This window comes from Callithrix jacchus, chromosome 4, assembly GCF_049354715.1.
Source record: "Callithrix jacchus isolate 240 chromosome 4, calJac240_pri, whole genome shotgun sequence".
Taxonomy (NCBI): domain Eukaryota; kingdom Metazoa; phylum Chordata; class Mammalia; order Primates; family Cebidae; genus Callithrix; species Callithrix jacchus.
In genome coordinates, this window is record NC_133505.1 from 5,128,567 (window position 1) to 5,153,889 (window position 25,323).

Sequence of the window (25,323 nt, forward strand, 5' to 3'; positions counted from 1 at the left end):
AATTTTCTTTGGTAAGAGAAATTGTAGTTGTCTGTAATCAATGTGTTATTTTTATAATCAGAAACTATTATATACCATTTTAATAAAAGTAATGGCCCTCTTTATAATCACAGTTTGGTTAGAGTTTGGGTCTAGTGCATGGGAAAAAAACCACAACAATGTTCCTTATCTCCCTCCCTCCATCTTTCCCTCCCTTCATTCCATCCATGGAGCAATCTTTGTGGGCCTGTTATATGTCAATAACTATGGCCCTGGGGCCACAATGATGAAGAAGAGAGTGGTTTCTTCCATGGTGAGAGGCACGAAATGATGTTAATTATTCTGGCAGTGGGAACGCTGCAGTAGAACTCTGTTCAGTTCTCCACAGTAACTGAGAAATTGCGTGATCCTCAGTAGGTCTTTCATTCTGTTCTTGTTTTTGAATTTCTGAAATGGCAGTGATACTTGAAGTAGCTTCCTTAGGTCGTTGTAAGACAGAAACGAAATGATAGGTGAGATTTCTGTAACGGTCACGGTTAGGTTGGACGCAGTGGCTCACACCGCTAATCCCAGCACTTGGGGACGCTGAAGCGGGATGATCACTTGAAGCAAGGAGTTTGAGACCAATTTTGGCAACATAACAAAACCTGCGCCACAAATTTTTTAATTTTTTAAATTAGCTGGGTGTGGTGGTATGCACATGTAGTCCTAGCCACTTGAGAGCCTGAGGCAGGAGGATCGCTTGAACCCTTGAGTTGGAGGCTGCAGTGAGCTGTGATTGAACCATGCACTCCAGCCTGGGCAACAGAGTGAAACCCCATCTCTTAAAAGGAAAAAAAAAAAAAAAAAACCATCATGGTAATAGTTGCTATTGTTATTGATGAATAATACCTTCGTGCGGAGGTGGTGTGGCTCATCTTCCCTGCTAAGTTCCCTTTTCTTTTTCACCTATTTCTCTCCTTTATGCACTTTTTTTTGCCATTTCCTTATGGAATTTTTCTAACACACAGAATTTGAGACCGTGTTAGAGTGAGCACCACACACCACCCTTAGCTGCTACCCTTTACATTTCACTTGCCTTACACGTATCTGTTTATGTCTCAGCCATTGTCTGCTGTTTACAAACTTGTGTTTACAGACAGAGGTGCTTGGTAGTTATTTTCTCTGAGAAATGGAGCCCTTCCCACTGTGATTGTGTTCATCCTCTCAGCACTGATGATGACAGTTGTGACGATAATACAGTAGCCAGCACAAAGCAGCACACCGTTAACTCACTCCATTTTCGTATCAGTATGGGAAGACAAGTGCTAAAATTAATTTCTATTTTACAGAAGTCGAAACTGAGGCACGGAGAGGTTAAGTCATCTACCCAATATCACACAGATTGTGAGGGGCTAAGTCAGAAATCTCGTAATCACTTGAGTAAGCCTTGTTTGTTTGCTTTTAATCTGTAAAATCAATGAAAAAAAAAAGTCACACCATTTAGGAATGGGAAAAATATCCACTGCAGCTGTTTGTGATTCAGGTTGGTTTAATGACTACTCTGTGGCAATTGTACCAAGTGCTGGGTTTGTGCAGGTGGTTGAGTCAGGGTCTCTCCTCTTAGGCCAGTCTAATGGACAGAGCCACTGTGAGTTGTTGGATTGATGTTTTAATATAAATGACCCTACAGGAATTGTTAGAAATGAAGGGTTTCTGTAAAGGAGAGTTACCTATCTAATTTTACTTAAAAGAAACCTTTATTCTATCATACACTGAGCCAAAAAAAAAAAGAGTAAATTTAAATGAATTAAATTTTTGTAAAAAAGAAAGAAACCTTTATACATTAACAGTTACTATTTTGGGGTAACTATTCTTTACCCAGCTTTTGTGAGAAGATTAATTATTCTAGCAAATGAGTACTACCTATTTGGAAATGTCTTACTGTTTGCTGATTTCTTTCCTTTTGCTTTAGCAGAGAAAAATAATTTAGGAGAAATGCACCCAGAAACCTTAAAATATATTCCAATTAATGGTAACTGTTAGATTGTTTATGGCAAGGTATATCTAATTACATTTCACAAGGCGCTTTAAAAAATATTGTCCCTTCGGCCGGGCGTGGTGGCTCACGCCTGTAATCCCAGCACTTTGGGAGGCCGAGGCGGGTGGATAATGAGGTCAAGAGATGGAGACCATCCTGGCCAACATGGTGAAACCCTGTCTCTACTAAAAATACAAAAGTTAGGGCCGGGCGCGGAGGCTCATGCCTGTAATCCCAGCACTTTGGGAGGCCAAGGAGGGTGGATCACGAGGTCAGGAGATTGAGACCATCCTGGTCAACATGGTGAAACCCTGTCTCTACCAAAAATGCAAAAAATTAGCTGGGCATGGTGGTGCGTGCCTGTAATCCCAGCTACTCAGGAGGCTGAGGCAGGAGAATTGCCTGAACCCAGGAGGTGGAGGTTGCGGTGAGCCGAGATCGCGCCATTGCACTCCAGCCTGGGTAACAAGAGCAAAACTCTGTCTCAGAAAAAAAAAATTGTCCCGTCAATTTTTTCCCCTTTATTTCTCGCCGTGGTTTTGTCTAAATTTACCAGACATCACACACACACAAAAGAGACAATTAAAACACTGCCGGGGACTAGGAGCTCAGTCAATTGGCCTGCATCATTGTGAGCTCGGACATATTTCTGTGCGTTGCTGTCCCCAAGCCCGTGTGCCATAAGAATATGCATTGTTGGGACGCGGTGCAAGGAGAGACTTCCTGGAGAGGATGTAGAGGATGCAGAAACAAGTGACTGCTGCGGCATCGTTGGTCAGCGTGGGTTGAGTGATGGAGTAAATGAAGCATCTTCCGTTACAAACGCTTGACACTGCTGCGTAAGCATTGCAAGTGTCTCTTAGCATTCCTCCAAAGCTGCTGTTATAAATGACAGTTTTACACAGATGATGGAGGAAAGGAGAGAACTGCATTTGTCTCCCTGTTGAGGTAAGACATAAGCAAGTGGAAAGGCGGTTTCCAGCTGGGGGTTGGAGCCTGTTCATGCTGTTGTGTGTTGACTTGTCCACCTGGATGGCTCCTAGGATCATGGGGGTCCTTGTGGCTTCTCTATGTCATGGATTCTGCATGGAGTTTCTGTGCCTTGCCCTCCTCCCGATCTTTTCTGCACTGTGGTTATTTCTCTACTGCCACTGCAGGGTGGCTCTCAAGCTTTTCCTTATTTGAGATTTATCCCCTTCAGGGCATGTGGACTCTATGTCAAAAAGCTGAGCAGGTTTATTCTGACAGCACTGCCTGGAAGGCTTGCCCCATTTCTTTCCAGGAAAATTTAAAATTATTCTGCTTTTTATTTTAAAAAAGCTGTCTATTCTATAATTTCATAAGTCACAACATTATAAATACATCTGAATTTAATAGTAGAATTATAACATTGCTTTCAAAATTTCTCACTGGGTCAGAGAATTATAGAGCTGAAAGAGACCTTCACCAGAGCAAAACCATCCTGGGAAAATAAATTTCATGTTTTAATCTTCAGGTGGTTTCACTGACTCCTGGTAACTTCGTTTGTTTTTTTGTATTAATAACCTTTTCTGTCAGCAGAAAAGTACACTTTTCTACTTTTCTACAATTTTTTTTTTTTACAATGGAAGTTGTGGCCATAGCTGCAAAACAAAGTTTTTAGCCACTTTTCCACTGGCCATCTAAGTACACTTTTCTACTTCTAAAGATGCCACGGAAGAACAATGGAGCCACGGCGTCCTTAGAGATGAGCGTTTTCACTCTGTGCAGAGATGCAGAAACGGGGTCAGAGAAGACAAGGGGCTCACCCAACACTGAATGGCTGTTTAAAGGCAGAGTGAACATGAGAACTTGTCTTCTGATTGCCCATTCAGTGTCTTTTGTAACACACGGGGCCATTTCTTTTAAGCCATCTTGTCCCTAGCTGATTAAGAATTTTCAAGTGCACCCTAGCTCATGAGAGCTGTATCATGGAGGAGGTTGCAGTTCAGCCAACACTTGTTGAGGGGGGATACCAAGATGAGGATGATTGTTAACCCCTCAGGGGGCTAACACACCAGAAAAGTGTGTGCAGACACATTTACAGTTAAGTACAGCAAAGAACTGAGCATCCTGAAAGTTCCTTCTAGCTCACTCATTTGAATTTCTTTTCCCAAAAAACCTTTATTTCCCCAACTCCACGAAAACAAGTCCCTCTTGGTTAAATCCTCATACAAAGTGAAGCACTGGTGTCTACCAAGGGGACTTTGCAGGCTGATGGGCTAATTGTGGTCCAAATCCCATTTCAAGAGGGTGTCTTCAAGCAGGTGGTCAGAATAAAAAAATTTTTTTTTATTTTGAGGCAGCGTCTCGCACCGTCGTCTGGGCTGGAGTGCGGTGGCATAATCTCGGCTCACTGCAACCTTCGCTTCCCGAGTTCAAGTGATTCTCCTGCCTCAGCCTCCTGAGTAGCTGAGATTACAGGCACACACCACCATGCCCGACTAATTTTTTGCATTTTTATTAGAGGCAGGGTTTCACTGTGTTGGCCAGACTGGTCTCAAACTCCTGACTTCGTGATCCACCGCCTCAGCCTCCAAAAGTACTGGGATTACAGGTGTGAGCCACTGCACCCAGCAGAATAAAAATCTTGATTGCTTTGGTAAATGGCAGCGAGTAGACCATGGGGACAAGCAGTCAATAGGAATGAGGACATCTGGTGCGTGGGCTGGGGCAGATAGGGCGTCTGAGGAGGTAGAGGGTAAGCCATGAAAGTTGTTGTCACAGCTGCCAAACAGAGGGTGTTTGTATGTGCAGTTTTTTCACTGGTTATCTAAGGAACCTGCCGTCACAGTGTCTGTGAAGAGACCATTGTTTGACACAGGAGGGTTTTCAATCGAGTGAACAGCCTGGTATTCATGGGGCTGCTTAGCGAAGTGCTGTTACCTGGATAAAGGATGGTGGTGTATGGATTAACTCTAGTATGGTTTCCAGTAGAGCTAAACTGAGGGTGTTTTGACACGCACTTGGGACATCACCTGTTTTTCGCTAATGTATTCCTAGGGATTCCTTCACTCAGCTTGCTTTTCTCGGAGAATCCATGACATGTGAAATCTTAATTTTAGACATCTAAAATTAGGCAAATAAGCCTTTTAACATATAGATTTAAAATACATTTAGGTTTTTCCATTTTTATTCAAATATCGCACACCCTCTGTGTTGATGTGTGTGTGTGTGCGCGTGCAGCGAGGGGAGATGCTCACATCTTTTCTGATCATTTAATATTGATGTTATTTAGTGCAAATTTGAAGGTTTTAAGAATATTAGAGGGGAAAAGGTTACATTTTCTAAACAATTAGAAAAGGGGCCATGTCTCTGAATGTTGGATTACTGCAAAAGGAAACAACTGGGTAAAGAACTATTTAAAAATTAATGAAAAAGATCATTGTAATTTTTTTCTGATGGGGTGGAATTTTGTACTTCCTGTAGTGAGTGAAACCCAGTGATATCATGACTAGGACCTCTCGCAGCAAGAGCTCTCAGCTAGGGATAATTCATCTGTTTGTGTTCAGAATTCACAACTATGATAAGCCTCTTTGATGACCAGTGGCAAGGGAACATCATCAGTCATGAAAACTCACAAACAGAGAAATCAGCAAGTATGTTAAAGGAAAGCATATTTATCTTCTCCCCCAAAGGCCTCACGTTCAGGTGTGTCATGAGAATCCTTGATTCTAGTGAACCCCTTTCTCTGTGTAAAGTGCTTGCGGTGACAAATCAGTGTGGGTTTCAATTACCAACTAGCCTGTTAGTCGATGGGAAGAAGTTTGTTTTCAAAGCTTGGTGTTGAAGCTTTGATGTGAGCTTGATGTTAGCAAGTCCAGTTCATGTGAAATCATGTGCAGAGGACACAGGCTGGCTGTATTCTGGTTATGAGAATTAAAGATTTAGCTCAGACGACTGTCTTCTTTGTACCAGACACTGTGCTGCCTGAAGTGTGGCACGAACATGCCCTTCCAGAGGCATGCAAATTATTGCTCCCCATGAGAAGACTTTTATGAGTAAATAACGTAACCGAGGATATGAGTGAGCCCCAAGAGCTGTTCTAGGGTATTGATGAGAAGCATTAACAGGGATTGGCTGACCTCATGGGGTGCTACAGGAAATTTGGTTTTTGAAACTTATAATTGAGAGTTCAAATTCTAGCTCTTACCAATGTTGTTGGGACAAGTTAAATTACTATAAACCTCTCTGAGTCTTGGTTTCCTCATCTGTTAACAAGAGAGTCATGGTACGTTTCTCACAGTGTTAAGTGTGATAAGGTAAGTGCCTTGCCATTCCTGGTTCACAGCAGATTTCAAAAACATCCCCCTTCATTTCTTCCCTGCTCACAGATGGTTCAGAAAAGGAAGAGCTATTATGAACTGACATGTAGAGAGAAGACATCTATCTGGAAGGGTACCTTTTGATAGTTGTAAGTGATCTAGGATAAATAGCCAATGTTTGTGGTTAGAAAAAGGCTTTAGGCCCTGGGTTTTGCAGATATAATACAGATGGTAGGGGCTGCACAGCTGCTAGGACACTCATTTCAAGTGTGTCTCCTCAGGATCCTGGACTTCCCATTGTCTGGCTCTGCCAGAATGTGGTTATCTACCTGCCCAGGTGAGGATGGAACCCTTGCATTAGAGAAGACTCTCAACAGCCATGGTCTCTTTGACTGGGGAAGCTAATAGGAGACCCAAACGTTCTAAGTCTGTTGCAGATGGTTGTACATTTGGTGACTGGATATGAGGCAGATTTCTGGGAATGGTTACAAATTGATCAAGTTTTACAAAAATATTAGAGGCATTGAAACCATGTATCAAACTAAGCCTTAAGGCATTCAGAAAATGTAACAGGCTGACTTCTAAGAAGTGAAAAATGCAAGTTTTGCTTAACTTACTGAATTCAAAAATGACAGTAAGAATGTGGAGGGATGATTTGGATAGAACCTGTTCTGTGTGGGGCCTTTATATAATTGCTAGAGGACACGTACATCAAATTATGCCTGGAAGAAATTTTATTTCCAATTTCAGTTGATTTACTGATATGTTAAGAGAATTTAAAAATATTTAGCCTGGGCTTTCAGAGAGCTGATATTACAATTTGAACTATGGCTGTTATTTTAGTTGTCATTAGATAACTACTGTCTACTGAGCTGTTGTTAGCTAGGCTCTCTGCTAAGAAGTCTTTACATACATCTTCATATTTAATCTTCACGACACTTAGGAGGTAGATATGGTATTGTGTGTGTTTACAGCCAAGGGTAAGGTATAGGGGACCTGATAATTCGCCCCAAATCACACAGCTAGGAAACAGTGGAGCTGGCCCAGGCGTGTCTGTCTTGAGAAGTGCCGTACCATCCACCTTATTACATCTGTAGGAATTATCTGACTTGCAGAATCCATGCAGTACATCTGTGCAGCTTCCATTTCTGTCCTTAGCCTCAATTCCTGTTTTTAGTTCTCTATCTTTATCTTAAAATCTCCATGTAAATCATGCTAACCTAGCACAAACCCTGGTGCACCCACTTGGCGTTTTCAGGGAAAAGGGGTAAGGCCTGTAAAGGAGAGTCCACACCTAGTGCCTGGGTCTCTCCAGGCCCATTCTGATTGCTTTATCTTCTGTGCTTTAGATGAATCTTCCTGGATGCTTTTCCTTCCTGTATGATGTGGAAGAATTAGAATCCGTCTTCCCACCATGAGTTTCCCAGGGAATTAGAGGGACTTTTTAAGCATAATGATGGAAGTTTTACTAAGCACCTTTTATTGTAAAATGCTGTAGAGATTAGAAATAAATAGATTATATCTGTCTCTCACCAGCTGTGCTTAATGGCAATGGCCAAAATCATGTTCAGAATTAACACTGGGAATTTTTTGAATTCATATCCCGAAGCTCCTTTAAAAACTTATAATTTGGGGAACTAAACTAAAGTCACTTTAGAAGACATGGGTTTTTCCTCTAATAGTGGCCATTAGAATGATTACCCAAGTGATGTCACACAGCTGGCGGCCTTCTTTGGGCAGGTAGCCTGTAGCAGAGGGAAGTCTGCCTTTCTCTGTGTCAGCACTTCAAGACTCCTTTGCCCCTAGAATCATCACTGTCATCATGAAACATACATGAAGCCTCTGTCTGTGGTTTGAATGTCTCCTCTCACTAAGAGGAAGTGTCAGTTCATACTTGCCCATCCTTATTGAGGGGACCAGGCTAACCAAGCCACCCTTAAGAAATCTTTCTAACTTCCAAGCAGCAAAAGAATTTTTAAAAATTTTTGAATAGCTAACATACTTATTTTAGTTGAGATTTATGAGATAGCTCTAGTTTTACAGTTTTTCTACATATTGTATGGTACTCTTATCTCCATATATAATATATTCAATATATTTATGCTTATTTCACAGGAACTAACATTTATACGGTTTTGAATTATTTTAACAGTTTACGTGTGTTTCACCTTTGCTTTTATAACATTGTTATGTCTCAGCTCTTAATAATGTTCAGGGATTGCTAATTTTAATGTCCCCCATGGAAGAAATGTTTTATATATATAATACATACAATGTATATGTATATATACATGCATACACATAAAATGTATGTGTATATAGATACACACATATAAAATGTGTATATGACATTGTGTGTGTATGTATGTTGCAGTAAAAAGTCAGCTCCTATGTTTGCTTATATGAGACACAGGAACTCAAGCTCACTTGCTTATAAAGTGAACCAAATTATGCAAGTGTTACAGTCTTCTTGGGACTCGGTTTCCTCATTCTCAGAGAAGGAGTTTAACTGATGAATTCAAGGCTAAACTCTAAACTCATTGAATTGCCCTATTCATCTCTTGGGCCGTGCAATTCAGCGATATGACTAGGGTGAGCCTGAGCGTTTCAAAGGAAGATGGATGAAAGCTCATTCTCCAGCTGTTGGATTAAGAGATTATTCACAAATGTTGCCCTGTCGTTTGAATGTGGTAGGGTTTGCTGATGAATAAATGAACCCCATTATACTGACAGTCACCTCACGAATCGATCCTAACTAAAGCACCTTATGCTCTTCACCCTCCGGTTGTGTAGCCAGCAACTTGCCAGACCTCAGGGACGCTGGTGGGACATGTGGAAGGTCTGAGACAGAGGGCCAGCGGGACAGACAGTGCCATCAACTCTATTTGTTCCTCAGTCTGCATTTCTCAGACCTGGCTCTCAGCCTACTGAATTTGCCAATCAAGGATTTGCATGTAGGTTTTTTCTCATTTTCAATTAATTTCCCTTTTTACACCTGCCTAATTTCTCTCCTTCTTTTCTGACTGAGCTATATATTTACACTGTGAAATTGACTGTCATTAATCTTTTTCTGCCTTGATTTCCTCAACTGAAAAATGGTGATCCTAACACCCGCCCTTTCATTCATGGTGATCTTGGGAGAAAAACAAATAGGTAACTGATGTCAGAGAGTGCTTTGAACTTAGAGCAGGGGTGTAGTTCAATTATAATAAGACTCTTCTGTCTTTATTTTTATGCGACATTTAAAATGTTAGCACTGAATACGCATTAAGGAAGAAAATCCCATTTTGAATGACAGTGTTAGAATGACGGCTTGTGAGGTACTGGAATTGCAAAAACCAAGAAAATGTATTCAGAAACTGTTAAGACCAAGCCAGCTACTGTTTCACTGTTTCTTTTCTCAAAGAATATATGCAGGAATAGGAGAATTACGTGACAACTCTAGGGCATAATAAAAAAACAAGAACACGTGCTTTCTGATTTTGCCAATCTATTTTTTACTTATTTTATAATTAAATTTTAAGAGGAAAGTCTAATGTATGATTCATGAACGTTTTACATTTTAATTATTAAACAGCTAACATACTTTAGATTTATGATACAGTTCTAGTTTTACGGTTTTCTTACATGTTGTATGATAGTTTATCTCCCTGTATCATATACTTAGTGTATTTATGCTTATTTCACAGGAACTAACATTTATACGGTTTTGAATGATTTTAACAGTTGACATGTGTTTCACCTTTCCTTTCATAACCTTGTTATGTCTCAGCTCTTAATTAATAATGTTGTTCAGGGTTGCAGTTGCTAATTTTAATATCCCCCCCAGGAAGAGATGTAGTAATTTTTTCTTCTTCTAGAGCTGTATGGTCCAGTATGATTGCCACTACCTGTAATAGCTATATTAATTTAAATTAAATAAAAAATTTACTCAGTCACACCAAAGTGCTTAGTAGCTACCTCGTGGTTGGTGGCTTCTGTATCTGAATGTTGCAGATACAGAACATTTCCAGAAAGTTCTGTGAGAGAACGCTATTCAGGGGAACAGAGAAAAAGTAAAAGGATGTTCCCATTGTCCCTTTTCCCAAAGTTGCTTTTTAGAATTTAAATAGACTCTCTGGTTATATGTTACAGGTATGATATTTACAGTATACGGTTGAAATTATTAAAGCATGTGGATGGTGGTTGGGCAGGAGAGGACAGAGATAATTTGATAATCTTCGGACTAACACTTGGAAAATTCTGGAACCAATTCTTTGCTGTCAAGTTGAATTTCTTCCATAAGAGGTTTTTTTTTGTCCTTTACCTGGGTAACATAGTACCTAGACCAATCCAGGAGTCATTGAAATTGAATTGCTTTGTAATTCTTTCATGGGTGTGAACCGAACTGTTACCTTTAGCAAAATAACTAGTTTTCTCTTACATTTCAAACTCACTTCATCAGCGAAGCCAGTGGGCTCCATCATCAGTGTGTATCTGGTCTGACCAGCTCCAGCGCCCTGCTAACCCCTGTAGCTTAACCGTCACCATCTCTCACAAGCTATTGTCCGCGGCCCCTGCCTGGCTGCCTGCTTCCACTCTCCTCTCACCCACTTTGTCTGCTTGCAACATGGCAGTCAGAGATTGGCCTTCAGGGCAATTATCAGTCAGAACGAAGTGTGGACAACGGCCTGTGAAGCCTCCCAGACCTCCCGGCTGCCCTCACCCCCACCTTATCGCCCCTCTGACCTCCCCTTGCTTACTCCCCTCAAGCAGCTGCTCTTCTTTATTTGTCAGTTGCTGCAGGGATGCCCTTGCCTCAGGGCCTCTGCATTCACTGTTCCCTCTGCCTGGACCATGCTTATGCTAGATAGCCATGTGGTTTATTCTCTTACTGCCTTTCAGTCTTCTCCAATGCCACTTCATAATCAGGTCTCACCAAGCTGTTTTAAAAATGCCACCCACCTCTCCCATCACTCCTCTCCATAACCCCCAGGCGTCAAGCAGTCCCTGTTCTCTTTGTACTACGTTTTTCTCCGTGGCACTTACCTCCGTAGAGATACCACGTTTACCTACTCGTTTGTGTCTCATCTCCTTTGAGTGCAATATAAGCTGCTCGAAGGCAGAGCTTTGTGTCTTTTCATCCTTGGTGCCTGGCACAAGACAAGCGCTCAGTAATGACTGGCTGGAAGAATTACTCGAATATTTAACGACAGTATTTGTAAACCACGAGTGCTAATCTAATTGAAATTCATTTTAGCAAGAGAGAGAGAGTAAGGAAGACTCATCCTGTGGTGTAACCTTGCCTCGCCCGACTTCTAAGATTACTCTGGTTTCAGGCTCTGCTTTCTGCCTGGCTCAGCAAAAGGGGCCTCCATTTCTCTCCTGCCTGCATTTGAGGAGCCACATAGAGTGGAGGGAGTTTGAACCAGGGTTTCAGGAAGTTGTTTGTGGACAACTTCTGAGAGAGAGAGAGGGAAGTTGGGGCTTCCTGAATCCACTGGTCCCTTTGCTGGCTGGTCAGTCCTTTATCACCATGCCAGCGTACTCAGAGGAGGCAAGATGGGATCTTATGGGTTTTGGAGCTGGGCCGCCTTGGGCATACGTTTCTTTGGATGCAGTAGGGATTGTGGGTGAAGGATCTACCTGGAGTTTGCTGCCTTGGGAGGGGAGATGATGAGCTTTAAAAATAATAGAGGCTAGGTGTGGTGGCTCGTGCCTATAATCCCAGCACTTTGGGAGGCTGAGGTGGGCGGATCACCTGAGGTCAGGAGTTCGAGACCAGCCTGGCCAATGTGGTAAAATCCTGTCTCTACTAAAAATACAAAAATTAGCCAGTTGTGGTGGCACACACCTGTAGTCCCAGCTACTAAGGAAGCTAATTCAGGAGAATCACTTGAACGCAGGAGGCGGAGGTTGCAGTGAGCTGAGATTGTACCATTGCACTCCAGCTTGGGTGAGAGAGCAAGACTTTGTCTCAAAAAATAAAAAATAAAAATTAAAAAATAATAGTAACACAGGTGGAGCGTTCCCTGTTTCACACTAGGAAGTGGTTAATACCAGACTGGGGCACCTGGCCTGTTTCTGGCGAAGTGCAGGGGAGGAGAAAGGTTGGAGAGGGATCTGTAGCAGTGAAGACAGAGGAATCACAGTTTGCTGGTTCCCACTGAGGCAGGGAGGAGGAGGCACAGCTTTGCAGAGAGCCCGAGTTGCTACTTTCTACATTAAAAGGTGTAGTGGCGGCAGTGTTTATGACTAAACCCATCAACTTTTTGCTTCCTCCCGTTATGTGAAGGCTGGGTTTGGCTTAAAAAGCTCTGCGTGAAATTTCAGTTTATTTTGAAACCTTGAGATGTTTGGCAAAGCGCTGGATGGAGTTATTTCAGTAAGTGAATGATGTTTCTGTGTTGCCTGAGCGAAACACCAGCTCATCTCATTGACCTGAAGCTTTGAAAAAGAAAATATTCTCCCTCTTTAGAAAGAGCATTGCTCCCTTGAGCGTGTCCTTTCTGTGTGCCCTGGTTTAGATGGGCTGCCTCGTGTTTCAGTTGTCTATTCATTGCCACTAAAATAATATATGATGATTTGTGTATCTCATAGAAGGTCTGCCTCAGCGGTACCCTGACCCGCCCTTCACAAATTATTTGGTTTTGTGGACTTAACCTTGTAGCCCTGCTGGCACAGTCAAGAGCAAAACCAAGATCCAGAAAGTCATCAGATACCCGAAATCCTTTATTAAAGTGGATTTTGCTTACCGTGCGCACGTCGTTAGAAACGATGTTCCCAGACCGTAATAACGGCAGAACTCTGGAACTGGAACCCTGTCTTTCTGGAGTGAATTTGTGAGAGAACAAGTTCTTTGAACACAGTGAGCAAGAGGCAGAGATGCCGGCACTTGGCTCTTGTACGCCTTTCCTCTACTAGGCTCTCTCTTTATTGTTCTATTTCTTTTTATTTTGGCAGGTGAGTTGGGGAGTCGCTAGTAGATCTGTTTTAAGTCGGTAAGCTGCAAACAATAGATTTTCAGGTACTTCCCTTGTAGGATATGGCTGTTAAATCGCAAGAATGTGTAAATTATGTGGTGGGCAGCAGGAGAAAACAGGCAGAACGGAATTATTATAATCAGACTCACAGACTGTAGCAACTTTTTACCTTCTAAAACCCTGAATTTTCAGAGGTGGAAACAGGGTGAGAAAGAGCAGTAAAACTTGTTGCATTAATTCACTCAACAGATATCGAGCACTTACTTTATGCCAGGAATGTGCCGGGCACTAAAAAATAGAGCTTTGAATAGGACAGATGTGGTCCCTGCTCCCAGGCATCTTGCAGTCTAATGGGACTGGTAGATGTTAAACATGTAATCCCACTGTTAATTAAAACCATGATAAGTATTCGTAAGACAATGTGCAGATACGGTGGGTGTATATCATAGTGAGACCCAGTGTAGTCTGGACTTTCTTAGGGAAGTCCTTTAGGCTGGGACCCGAAGGATGAGTAGGTGTGAGCCTGGTGAAGGTAAAGCAAGGGGGAAAGGAGAGCACCTAAAGCAGAGGTGAGGCAGGAGCCCTCCTCTTGGGAGACCAACAGAAGGCCAGTGCGGCTGGGTTGAACTGAGGCTGGAGGTAGAGGCAGGGGCCAGTGGAGTGGTGCAGTGTCACGGAAGAGCCTAAGCAGAGAAGGGACATGACAGTGATTGGGCTTTTAAAAGATCGTGTTCAGATCCTATATGAGTAGGTGATTTGAGGGGCGAGTGGATCTGTTAGAAGGCAATTGCAGGTGGCCCAGGAGCAAGGTGGTGGTGGCTTGGAATAGTATCATAGTCATAGAGGTGGAGAGAAGTGAATGGACATAAGAGGCGTTTGGAGAGGTAGACTGCACTGAACTCGGAGAAGGACCAAGACAGGAAGTGAAGGGGACAGTGCTTGGATTTCTGGCCTCAGAAACCATGTGGATGACTTTCCTTGTTTCTGAGCCAGAACTCTTGTGGGAAGGGCAGATTTTTGGGGAAAAAAAATGATGGTTTAGTCGTTGACATGCTGAGTTTAGGGGTTGGAGTGATGTACAAGTGGAGTTGAATTAATAGATCTGATGATCGAAGGGAAATCTGTGCTGTGCATAAACTTGGGAGTCATCTGGGACGGACTGAAGTGAGACAGAATGAATGGTGGCAGGGAGTGGGGAATGCACATGTGACTGGGAATAACCAGAGAGGCTGGTGGAAAATGTATGGAAACGAGAACATCAAGCATAAAGGGCTGTGCCCAGTGCTAAGGAGAAATCTGGTTAGAAAATGCCTGGATTTCGCAACCCTGAGGCTGAATTTAGCAACCAAGATTGGCACCTCAAGCAGGGCAATTTCAGTGGAGTTGTGGGGACAGAAGGCAATTTTGAACACTGGACGAGTAATCTTGAGGCAGGTAGATGAAGACAATGAGTATAGATGTCTTTTTTGAGAAGTTGGGCCCAAAGGGTGGAGACAGAGGGGACTCCAAGAGGTGTGTAGGACCCAGGCATATAGCTCTAGGTCTAAACATTTCTGTTTGGATATTCTGAGTTGGAAGGGAAAGCATAGTGGCCTGAGTTTCCTTCACGGACAGGTGGGATGTAATCCAGATCCCACATGAAGGGATGGGTGTTTATCTCCAGCACTTCAGAAGGAGAGGAGGAGGAGGGCATGGATACAGGTGCAGGTGTGGGCAGGTGTGGAGATTTGGAGTGGGATGGCAAGTGATACCATTCTGATAATTTCTGTATCTCTGTGAAGTAGGAGGGAAAGTCATCTTCCCAGATGAAAGGCGTGGAATCGACTTGCTGGTTATATCAGTTCTCCAGCTGTGCTTGGCAGTTCCCACTGCAAGCATGGAACAGGCAGCTAGGTAAGTTCAGCCAAGGCTGAGGTTTTACTCTGTGAGAGTAATAAAAGGACAAGGAACACGAAGGCGGAGGGCATTAACACGTGGAGGAGCGATTTCAGCGGGGTTTCAGTGGGATGAAGGTAGGTTAGTGCTGATGGAGAATGACCTGGACGTGTCAGGGGGCAATAAGCAGGGTGGGGGCAGTGCCTGAATAGGGCAACTATATACCTATGAGTGCCTCTCCAATGGTAATGCTAATGTAAATCACCTGAGGATTTTAATAAAATGCAGATTCTGATTCAGCAGGTCTGGGCTGAGGCCTCGGATTCTGCATTTCTGACAAGTTCCTAAGTCATGCCAGCCTCTCCAGCTCCTGGATCACACTTTGAGAAGACATTAAAGAGTGTGAAGGCCAAGTGTAGTGGCGCATGCCTGTAATCCAAATTAAAGGATTGTGGGGGCCAGGTGTAGTGGCACACGAATGTAATCCAAATACTTTATGAGGAGCAGGTGGGAGGATCACTTGAGCTGAGGAGTTTGAGACCAGCTTGGGCAATGTAGAAGTTACCTCTATAAAAATTTTAAAAATCACGGGGGGCCGCGGTGGCTCCGGCCAGTTGTCCTGGCACTTGAGGAGGCGAGGCCATGAGTTCAAGGCCAACCTGAGCAACATTACAAGCTCTCATTGATTATAAAAAAAAAAAAAAAATTAAAAATCAGCTGGGTGTGGTGGCTCATGCCTGTAGTTCTAGCTACTTGAAAAGCTGAGGCAGGAGGATCGCTTGAGCCTGGGAGGTCGAGGCTGCAGTGAGCCGAGACTGCACCACTGCACTCCATGTACTCCACTTTGGGTGACAGAGCAAGATCGCATCTCTTAAAAAAAAAATTGTGGGTGGAGAGTGGGATGCCTGAATTAGAAATCCTTTGAAATACTATAATTTCAGGCAATAACTAACATGGCCCAGGGTATGACAGAATGAACAAGAAGGCTCAAGAATTAAAAAGCTTCCTGATCATCCTGTCTTTAGGGATGCAGGATTAATGATGACTTGCTCTGACTATTGCCAACATTTTTCTGAGCACCTTGTGTGTATCACCTTCTTTAATCCTTAGGAAAACCTCCAGTGAGGTGTGTATTGTGATCCCATATTTTGCAGGTGAGGAAAGTAAGGCACACAGAGGTCTTTCTCAGGATCATTCGTGCTTGTAAGTGGTAGAGCCAGAACTCAAACTGGGGTGGTAGAGTTTCAGAGCATAGCGCTCTGTGTGATTGGATGCCGTGTTGTGTCCCCTGATGAGAGAAGTGGGGGCTATGTAGAAAGTGTGAGCTGGGAGGATCATTTGATCCCGGGAGTTTGAGACCAGCCTGGGCAATATAACAAGAACCCCATCTCTACATAAAATAGAAAAAAAAAAAAAAGATTTAGAGCCAGGTATTAACATCACCTATGAATGAAGTTCAGCATGTCTAGGACAGTGCTAGGCATGGTACTGCTCGGCTTTTTACATGTCATCCCATTTCACCCTCACAACTGTCCACCAGAGTCTATTTTATACCCAGTCGACAGGTAAGAAAAGTAAGATTCAGGAGTTTAGGTAGTTGATAATGGAGGAGTTGGTAATTAATTGGATCTAAACTGCTCTGGATTCAAAGCCCATTCTTCCATTGTACCAAAGTTTATCACGTCACCATGTAGAAATGGAAATTCTTTCTAGTTCTTAAATAGGTTATAGTTACCATGGGAGTAATCTCCCCCTTGCACTGACTCAAGCCACATGCTGAAGATGATGTTATGAACAAGGCTGAGACCAGGAGACCAGGCTTCTAGGCTCAGCTGTTTCTTACTAGCAAGTTTGCACACTGTCTCTGCGGGTCTCAGACTTTTATCCCTGTAGAGCATTTTGAGAGCTATATTCTGTAGGTTTGAGGACAGTTATTATGGCTCCTTTTATATTAGTATCTGCTGTATGCTCAGCACTTGATAGGTTTTCTCTAGTACTTACACTAAGATACAGATTGTCTCCAATTTAGGAGTGAAGCATCTCCAGTTTAGAAGCTGAGGCCTGAAGATTTCAAGCAACCTGCCTGATACCTCTCAGCACACAAAATGGCAAAGCTGAGACTTCTCCTGAAGTGTCTCTCACTCTAAAGCTCATGTTCTTGCCATCTTACCAGCTGCATCACCCTCATCTATAGCCTCACGGTGGATCCCGCCCACAGGTGCATAGGGTGCTTATGCTCGTGCTTATCAAACTTTCAAAACCTGGACCCAGAGTAAGACATGCATCTTTTTTTTTTTTTTTTTTTTGAGACGGAGTTTCGCTCTTGTTACCCAGGCTGGAGTGTAATGGCGTGATCTCGGCTCACCGCAACCTCCGCCTCCTGGGTTCAGGCCATTCTCCTGCCTCAGCCTCCTGAGTAGCTGGGATTACAGGCATGTGCCACCATGCCCAGCTAATTTTTTGTATTTTTAGTTGAGACGGGGTTTCACCATGTTGACCAGGATGGTCTCGATTTCTTGACCTCGTGATCCACCTGCCTCAGCCTCCCAAAGTGCTGGGATTACAGGCTTGAGCCACCGTGCCTGGCCTGACATGTATCTTATATTGATTTCGAGAGCTGTGCACACACGTTTGCTTGTGAGTGCCGTGTGCATACTGACATCACTCAGACAAGTTTGATGAAGATTCCGTTTTCTACTCGCTTTGCCTTGACTTTCTTTTCCTTTTCACTGTAGTCTGTTATATTCTCATTAAACGCTAATGAACTGATTTAACCACCCACCAATGGATTGTACCCCTCGTCTAAATTCTATACCTACCTTAATTTCTTGATAAGATTCCTCCAGAACTTCTATTCTCCTTCTTTCCTTATTTTTTAATCTCTGAATTCAATGAAGACTGTCTCTGTGATTATTTATGTAACGGTGTTCGATCTAAATCAACCTCCCCCGCTCACCCCGCCATATGCCAACCACCTTGCTGCAAAGTGGGAAACTATAACTTTGTTCTGAAAGGAGGAAAGAAAATGTGTATTTTTTCATTGGAAGAACCTGCTAATACAATGAGGGAGGGAGAGCGAAGTGACATTTGTGTTTCCTTGGCTTGAGAAGATGGTAAGGTAAGGCGGGGAAGCACAGACAAGTTGAAATGATGGAGGTTGGGGAAGGACTGCAGCAAGAGACTTACAGTGAAAGAAAAGTGAAACGGATTTCTGGTTCCACCTCTGCCGTTTAGCATTTGTTGGCTCCCTTTGTGTGCCAGGTATTTGTATTTTGCATGTATCATCTCAGGTGAGGACACAGAGGCATGGGAGGCCAGGTTTCCTGTCCAAGGTTGTTTCGTGGCTGGTAGTGAGTGGTCCCATGGGAGTTCAGACCCAGCCGCCCTGGAGCCAATGCTCATTGGCACTAGGCCATAGCTACAACTGGTCTCAACTTTTGAGCAATTCCATGTGGTCTTTATTGGGTGCCAGGCCCGGGAAGGGGACCTTTGCCCTCGAGGTTTTGAATCTTGAGAGAGATCATGCTAGGGTGTGAGACTGGAATCAATCATTCCACAAGGACAGCCAGAGGAACTCCTTATTAGTCCCTGCTTCTCCCATCTGTAGAGTTGATTTGGTTCCTGTCTCTATTGAGCTCTGGTTGTTCTTTTGATTATAAGAACTCCATTTCCTTTGAGTAAGTTTATTTTGCTTAAAATTCTGTGGCTTGAAACCAAGAATGAGCCCTAATAGGCACAGAGGAACGATTTAACTCTTCCTGATCTGTTTCCTCATCTGTAAAATAAAGGAAAAGGGCACACACATCCCCTGATCCCTCTGAGGTCTCTCATCTTTAGCTAGAATTGGGTTCTAGTGATCCTCAAATGGATGTGTTCTAAAAGAGGCTGGCTCTGTTGGGGAGGCAGAAGTTTTTATAATTAATTAGGTTAATATGAACTGTATAGTTACAGTTTTTCTGTACTCCCTAAATAACTGTGATTCTGTTTTTTGTGAATTTATTTAAAACCTAAATAGACAGTGATGACCAGATGAGGTCTCTTAACCACACAGGCCCTGTGCAGACCTGTGAGTCCCTTGGTCTCTGCTCACCCAATGGTTGCAGGCCTGGGTAGGAGTTCTGTCACATGTGAATTCCTTAACACAAAACCCTCATGGACCCTGTGGGCCTGGAGCTTGGGCCTCATGCTGAGAATGATCATCCTGTGCCCATTCCTGTTTGTACGTCACTGCTAAGGTGCTGTCATTAAAGAAGATATGTCATCACTCTGACCTAGAGATACTTTGTTCTGACAGCGTCACTATGGGAGATTCCAGACTTCTGTATCAGCTGATGCTTTGAAAGGGGATCTGATGTGTGCTGGCCCCTGTGCTCACCTGTGGGGAAGATTAGACATGTGTGTTTTATGCTTCGATAACACCTTACAACTTGCAATAGTGGGATTTTGGGAAGAACGGAATGACCGTGTCTGGCATGCTGTATGTAAACATTCCATTTCTACATAATGTGAAAAGAAGTGAATTAGGTGAAAAGAAATGAATTTGCACAGGTGTTAGAGAACATAGATTTCCTCTGAAACTAGACATCCGAATAGAAAACCGAACTCAGTGACTTCCTGCTCCCCTATAGAAGGAGCATCTGTTTGTCCAGGGAGCAGAGTCCTAAGGGGGAATTAATTCCTGCCAGCAAATATTTACTGGGGACTTGTCATTCCTAGAACTCCACACAACGGAAGAGAATCCCAGAGGTGGCCTAAGTCATGGACTCAGAGTGTAGGGAGGTAACTTTGAGACCTCTTCCCACCCATCCTCTTATTTTAAATTTGGGTAAAGTAAGGTCTGCAGAAACTGTACCTTGTTCATGGTTAGGCCACTTGGGTAACTTGAGGCCAGGCTCAGGCTAAATCTGGATACCTTTCTTCTTGTTCTAATATCATTATGGAGATAAAATTTTATTATCATATTAAAATATGAATAACAATAACAGACCCCATATAGCTCTTCTTAGCACTTTGGGTATTAACTCATTTAACCAGCATAATTCCACCAAGTTTAGATTATATTTCTCTCATTTTTATAGAGAAGAGGGCCTGGTGTGGTGCCTTGATGGCTCATGCCTGCAATCCCAGTCCTTTGGGAGGCTGAGCTAGGAGGATTGCTTGAGGTTACAATTTTGGGACCAGCCTGGGCAACACAGCACTACCCTATCCTGTAAAAATTAAAAACTAGCTGGGCATGATGGCACATGCTTGTAGACCCAGCTACTCAGGAGGCTGAGGCCAGAGGATTACTTGAGCCCAAGAGGTTGAGGCTCCAGTGAGCCCTGATCATTCCACTGTACTCTAGCCTGGGTAACAGAGTGACATCCTGTATCTTACAGAAAAACAAGGAGGAAATTGAGGCACAGAAAAGGTTTAGTAATTTGCTTTGAGCCACGTATCTAATAAATAGTGAAGCTTGGTTTCAAACCCAGGCAGTTTAATTCCACAATTTGTTCTCTAAACCACTAGACCAGGAGTCAACAACGATGTCTTGGGCTTTGTGAGCCATAAAACTGCTGTGTGAAGGCAGCCAGAGACAGTACGTTACATAAACGGGTATGGTCTGTCCCAACAAAACGATATCAGAAATACTTCCGCAGGGCGGGGTGGGGGCGGTGGGTAGCGGGAAGAGGCTGGGTTTGGCTTTTAAGCCGTAGTTTGCAAACCATACTCTAGTCCTTACCGGGGCACATCCGTTAATGACAAGGTATCCCATAGCTGCCCATGAAGAGTGAAGCCCTTATTCATTCATTCATTCATTCATTCATTCATTCATTCATTCATTCATTCATTTGATGGAGTTCCACTCTTGTTGCCCAGACTGGAATTCAATGGCACAATCTTGGCTCACTGCAACCTCCACCTCACGAGTTCAAGTGATTTTCCTGCCTCAGCCTCCCAAGCAGCTGGGATTACAGGCATGCGCCACCTCACCCGACTAATTTTGTATTTTTAGTAGAGATGGGGTTTCTCCATGTTGGTCAGGCTGGTCGAACTCCCGACCTCAGGTCATCCGCCTGCCTCGGCCTCCTAAAGTGCTGGGGTTACAGTCGTGAGCCACCACACCCAGCTGAAGGTCTAAGTTTAAAAATGAATTAAGGTCAGGAATTTCATTAAAATGTGGTACTTTTCGGTATTCCCTTTGGGTGAAGTGTCTTGCTGCCAGAAAGGATGGTGTTCGTCATGGCTGATTCTGGGGTTAGGCTAAGACCTAGGAGAGAGGTTTTATTCTCTTCAGCTTTCTGGGTGACCTTGTGTACGTCCCTTATCATCTGCCACTTACAACTCTCTGCAGTGGGGATAACAAACTCATCACCTGCCCTTCTCCCTCATCTAGGTGTGTGTCTTGGATTAATGAGGTTTTATCTGTAGTGCACTTAGAGCTGGGAGTTTGGAATGGGAAAGTATTAAGAGCGGGGAATGACGGCATTCATCATTTAGTCTGCTTGCAAATATTAGAGAGTACTTCAGGGGTACAAGACCGTTTGTTGAATGTTGGGCACGTGGAGCCCAATTTTAAGGAAAAGGCACTCCTGGTAATCTGCACGAGAGAATGTGGATTTAGAAAGCATGAGTTGATGGATTGCCTGTGCTGCAGTAAGCTTTAGGCAATGAAGTTATTTTACATGGTAAAACAAGTATTTATTTCAGTTTCTATTAAGTGTGCAATGAGCAGATTCCGTAGTTGACCTCCGTATCATCTCCATAGGAAAACGTAGTGTTCTCTACTAAATTGTGAGTCTTAACAGTAAGGAGGACTTTCATAAATGTTTCTAAGTGAAATTGCGAAGTTAAAAGTTGAACCAGGAAGCCTCAGAGGGAACTGGCTGCTGCTTGCATTTCAATGAAAGGGAGAGGAAATTCATTACAGAGGTTGAAAATGTGGTTTGCATGTTAAGGCTGTAGTGGAAAAATGGGCCTTCCCAGGGGAGGTGGGAGGGAAGCTGTAGCTTACCCTTTGTGGTGAAGGTTCCTCTGCTAAGCACATATACTCCTTCCAATGCATGCTGTTTTTTTTTTTAGCTTTGCAAGAAAATTTTTCTCCTTCAAGCCCACAGATGTGTGTTGAACAGAAAATTTCATCCTAGTTTCAGCCTCGAAAAAATTTCAATATTGCCGGGCACGGTGGCTCACTCCTGTAATCCCAGCTACTCAGGAGATTTTGGGAGGCCAAGGCGTGCGGATCATGAGGTCGGGAGTTCGAGACCAGCCTGACCAACATGGGGAAACCCTGTCTCTACTAAAACTACAAAAGATTACCTGGGCATGGTGGCATGCGCCTGTAATCCCAGCTACTCAGGAGGCTGAGGCAGGAGAATCGCTTGAACCCGGGAGGCGGAGGTTGCAGTGAGCTGAGACTGCGCCATTGCACTCCAGCCTGGGTGACAGTGAGACTCTGTCTCCAAAAAAAATCAGTATTTTTGTGGGTTTTTAATGTTGTTCTTTTGACCAAAACAATTATTTAAAAATTCAGTGGGTTTAATCTAACTTTGCAAATCTAAATCTAAAATGCTGTTAAGTTATAAGAAGAGCTGGTATTTAGCAAAGACATGTTAGGTTCTGGGGTAGGGCTTTATCTGCACTTGTATCTTATTTAATCTACACAGTAGTAATAGTCCTATAGAGGAATATTCTTGTTTGATCACCTCTTGTATGAGGCACCCTTGCTAATCTGTAATTCTGTAATCTCCAACTCTCTAGAGATCAACAAAAGCCTGTCAGGTTTAAGTGGGAGAGTCATAATCGGAATAGAAGTCTTTCTGATTCCAAAATTCAAGCTAGTAGATTGACCCCTAGTCCCAGTTTTCTGGGATGGAGGATTCTCAGCCCTGAAACTGGAAAGGTCTTGTACAAACAGAAGGAGTTGGACACCCTACAAGCAGGATGCCTCCTGTCCTAAGCACTGAAAAAGGATTCATTATCAGAAAACACTTTCTGGTAAGTCACAGAGGATGTGTCCTGTGCAGCCGCCCCGACCCTGCCAGAAACCACGTGTGTGCACTAAAAATCCTCTGAAGATGTAAATCCCAGGGCAGTTTTGGAGGCAGACCGCCTGGGAGACGGAGTTGACTAGGGTTTCTAGTATGCATGCAGCCTCGTTAATTGGCTTAGTTTGTGATGATAAAACAAGAGTCACAGTCTGGCTTGTTAACAGTAGTATTTGTAGTTTTCACTCTTGCTTTAAAATGTTGCTGCCGTGTTGTGCACACCAGTGGGTACAGTCTTAGGAAAGACTGGGTCAGCTTTGGAAGATTTCATCTATTCCACCTCCCAATTGCTTCCACATTTTCTGCGAACTCCCTGTGCCTCTGGAGACCCTCGCTGACCACCAGAAATGGGGACCATCCTCCACAAAGCTTCCGGGGCTTAGCAGTCTTCCTTCAAAGCCTGGGCTCCCTTATGGATGTGTTTCTTTTCAGACAAATTATTTTGATCTGTATCCAGCTTCTGAAGAACACTGTGTACTTCCACTGCCTGTAAAATACCTTTAAAGAAAGGGACTTGACCCAGAGGGGTACAGACTGTGAACCCTATTATTGCTGGGTGATTGAATATTATTGAAGGAAGAAATGATCATTAGATCCTTATGTAACCTATTGTTACAAGATTGATCTTTACTCAAAAGGTGAGTCCATATGACCATTCTGCTTCCTTTTTTTCCCTCTTTTTATTTTTCTTATTTTTAGAGATGAGATCTTGCTGTGTCACCTAGGCTGGAGTGCAGTGGCACCATCATAGCTCACTGTAACCTCCAACTCTTGGGCTCCAGATCCTCCCACCTCAGCCTCCTGAGTAGCTGGAACTACAGGTGCAAGCCACCACACCCAGCTCTCCGCTTGTTTTAAATATTCTGACCCTAGTTCATACCTTGTCAGTGGACTCTAGAAGCCTCTTGTGGTGATTGTTCTGGAGAGGGCAGGTTGCCTGACCCCCCCACACCGCTGGCTGGTAGTGGGAGAGTTATTCCCTGAAGTGCAACAATTGTCAAAGGGAGGAATGGCCAGCTGACTCCTTGTGCTAGTCATTGCTGTTGTATTTCAGTTGTTTGGGTGCATGTTTGAGATTAGTTTTTAAGACTTGTTAATTAGATTCTCACAGGGGACCTTGTAATCACTTCATTACCAGTGTGCTCATTGTGTAATGATGTCAAAAAGTATTTGACTATTTTGGGTTCATATTTTGTTCAAGTTTTTCTGTGACTGGGTTACAAGTGAAATACTTTTCCAGAATGCAGTCTTTCTTCTGTGATTGCTGTCTATTGTCTTGCAAAAGAATAAATAAAATGACAAGCTCTCAATTGATTCTCATAGAGGAAAGCTGGGAATGGAGGGCAGGATGAAGGCAGGGGAGGAGGGCACCAGCAGAGGGGAAGAAGATGAAGCAAGATGGGGTGCGGTATGGGGGACACTGGCAGCAATAGCAGAGGGAGGGGTCAGAGGAGGGGTGGGGACCCAGTGAAGAGAGGCACAGATAGACTGAGAGGTGCACATGTAGAATCACGTAGATAGATACCGAACAGAGATGAGAGAGACATTCAGACAGACAGACAGAGACTAACAGAAGATAGAGGTGCATAGGAAGAGACGGAAGGAGACACTCACACAGTGGGGATTGGTCCTTTTCCTTATGACGTCCAAACATCTCTCATTGTACTGCTGGTCCTTTTACCTATTTGCTTCTTTCTGGCTGTAAAGGTTCATGACTCCTATGTTTCCATGTGTGTGGACTATTGAGGAATCTGGTTTTTGGAAAGGTGAGATTTGACAGCCAATATAAGTCATTAGGAACACCGTCTCTGGAGCCAGACCATCCAGGTTCGAGTCCCAACTCTGCCACCTCTTGGCTGGGTGACCTGCATGAATTACAGAATCTGTATGTGCCTGTGTCTTCCTCTTACCATGGGGATGATAATAGTGTTTTCCTCATAGGGGACTGTGAGGATTAAATGTGGTAACATACCCAAATCCGTGAGAACAGTGTACCCAGCAAACACTGGCAGTTATTACTACGTGAGAGGATCCAGGATTCCTTTGAAGCAAAGTTCACAGAGTTAAATGTATGTTATGAATACTGAAGAGGCTACAAGTTCCTGTCTGTGGCTCTTGGCCTTGAACCTTATTGCTAATATGAGGCGAAAGTAGAGAGTTAATAGACTGAGAGTGAG

At 43.4% G+C, this 25,323-nt stretch overlaps 1 protein-coding gene across 16 annotated transcripts in view; it reads left to right on the forward strand.

Annotated features, from left to right (window-relative positions):
• Positions 1-25,323, forward strand: part of CARMIL1 (capping protein regulator and myosin 1 linker 1) — a 468,543-nt gene that overhangs the window by 235,451 nt on the left and 207,769 nt on the right. For 4 of the 16 annotated variants that reach the window (XR_013533624.1, XM_078368165.1, XM_078368167.1 and 1 more), the window contains exon 3: positions 9,076-9,236. The exons of the other annotated variants lie outside the window; for them this stretch is intronic. The gene's annotated coding sequence lies outside the window, so the exon portion shown is untranslated. The remainder of the gene's footprint in view (positions 1-9,075; positions 9,237-25,323) is intronic. 16 annotated transcript variants of the gene reach the window in all.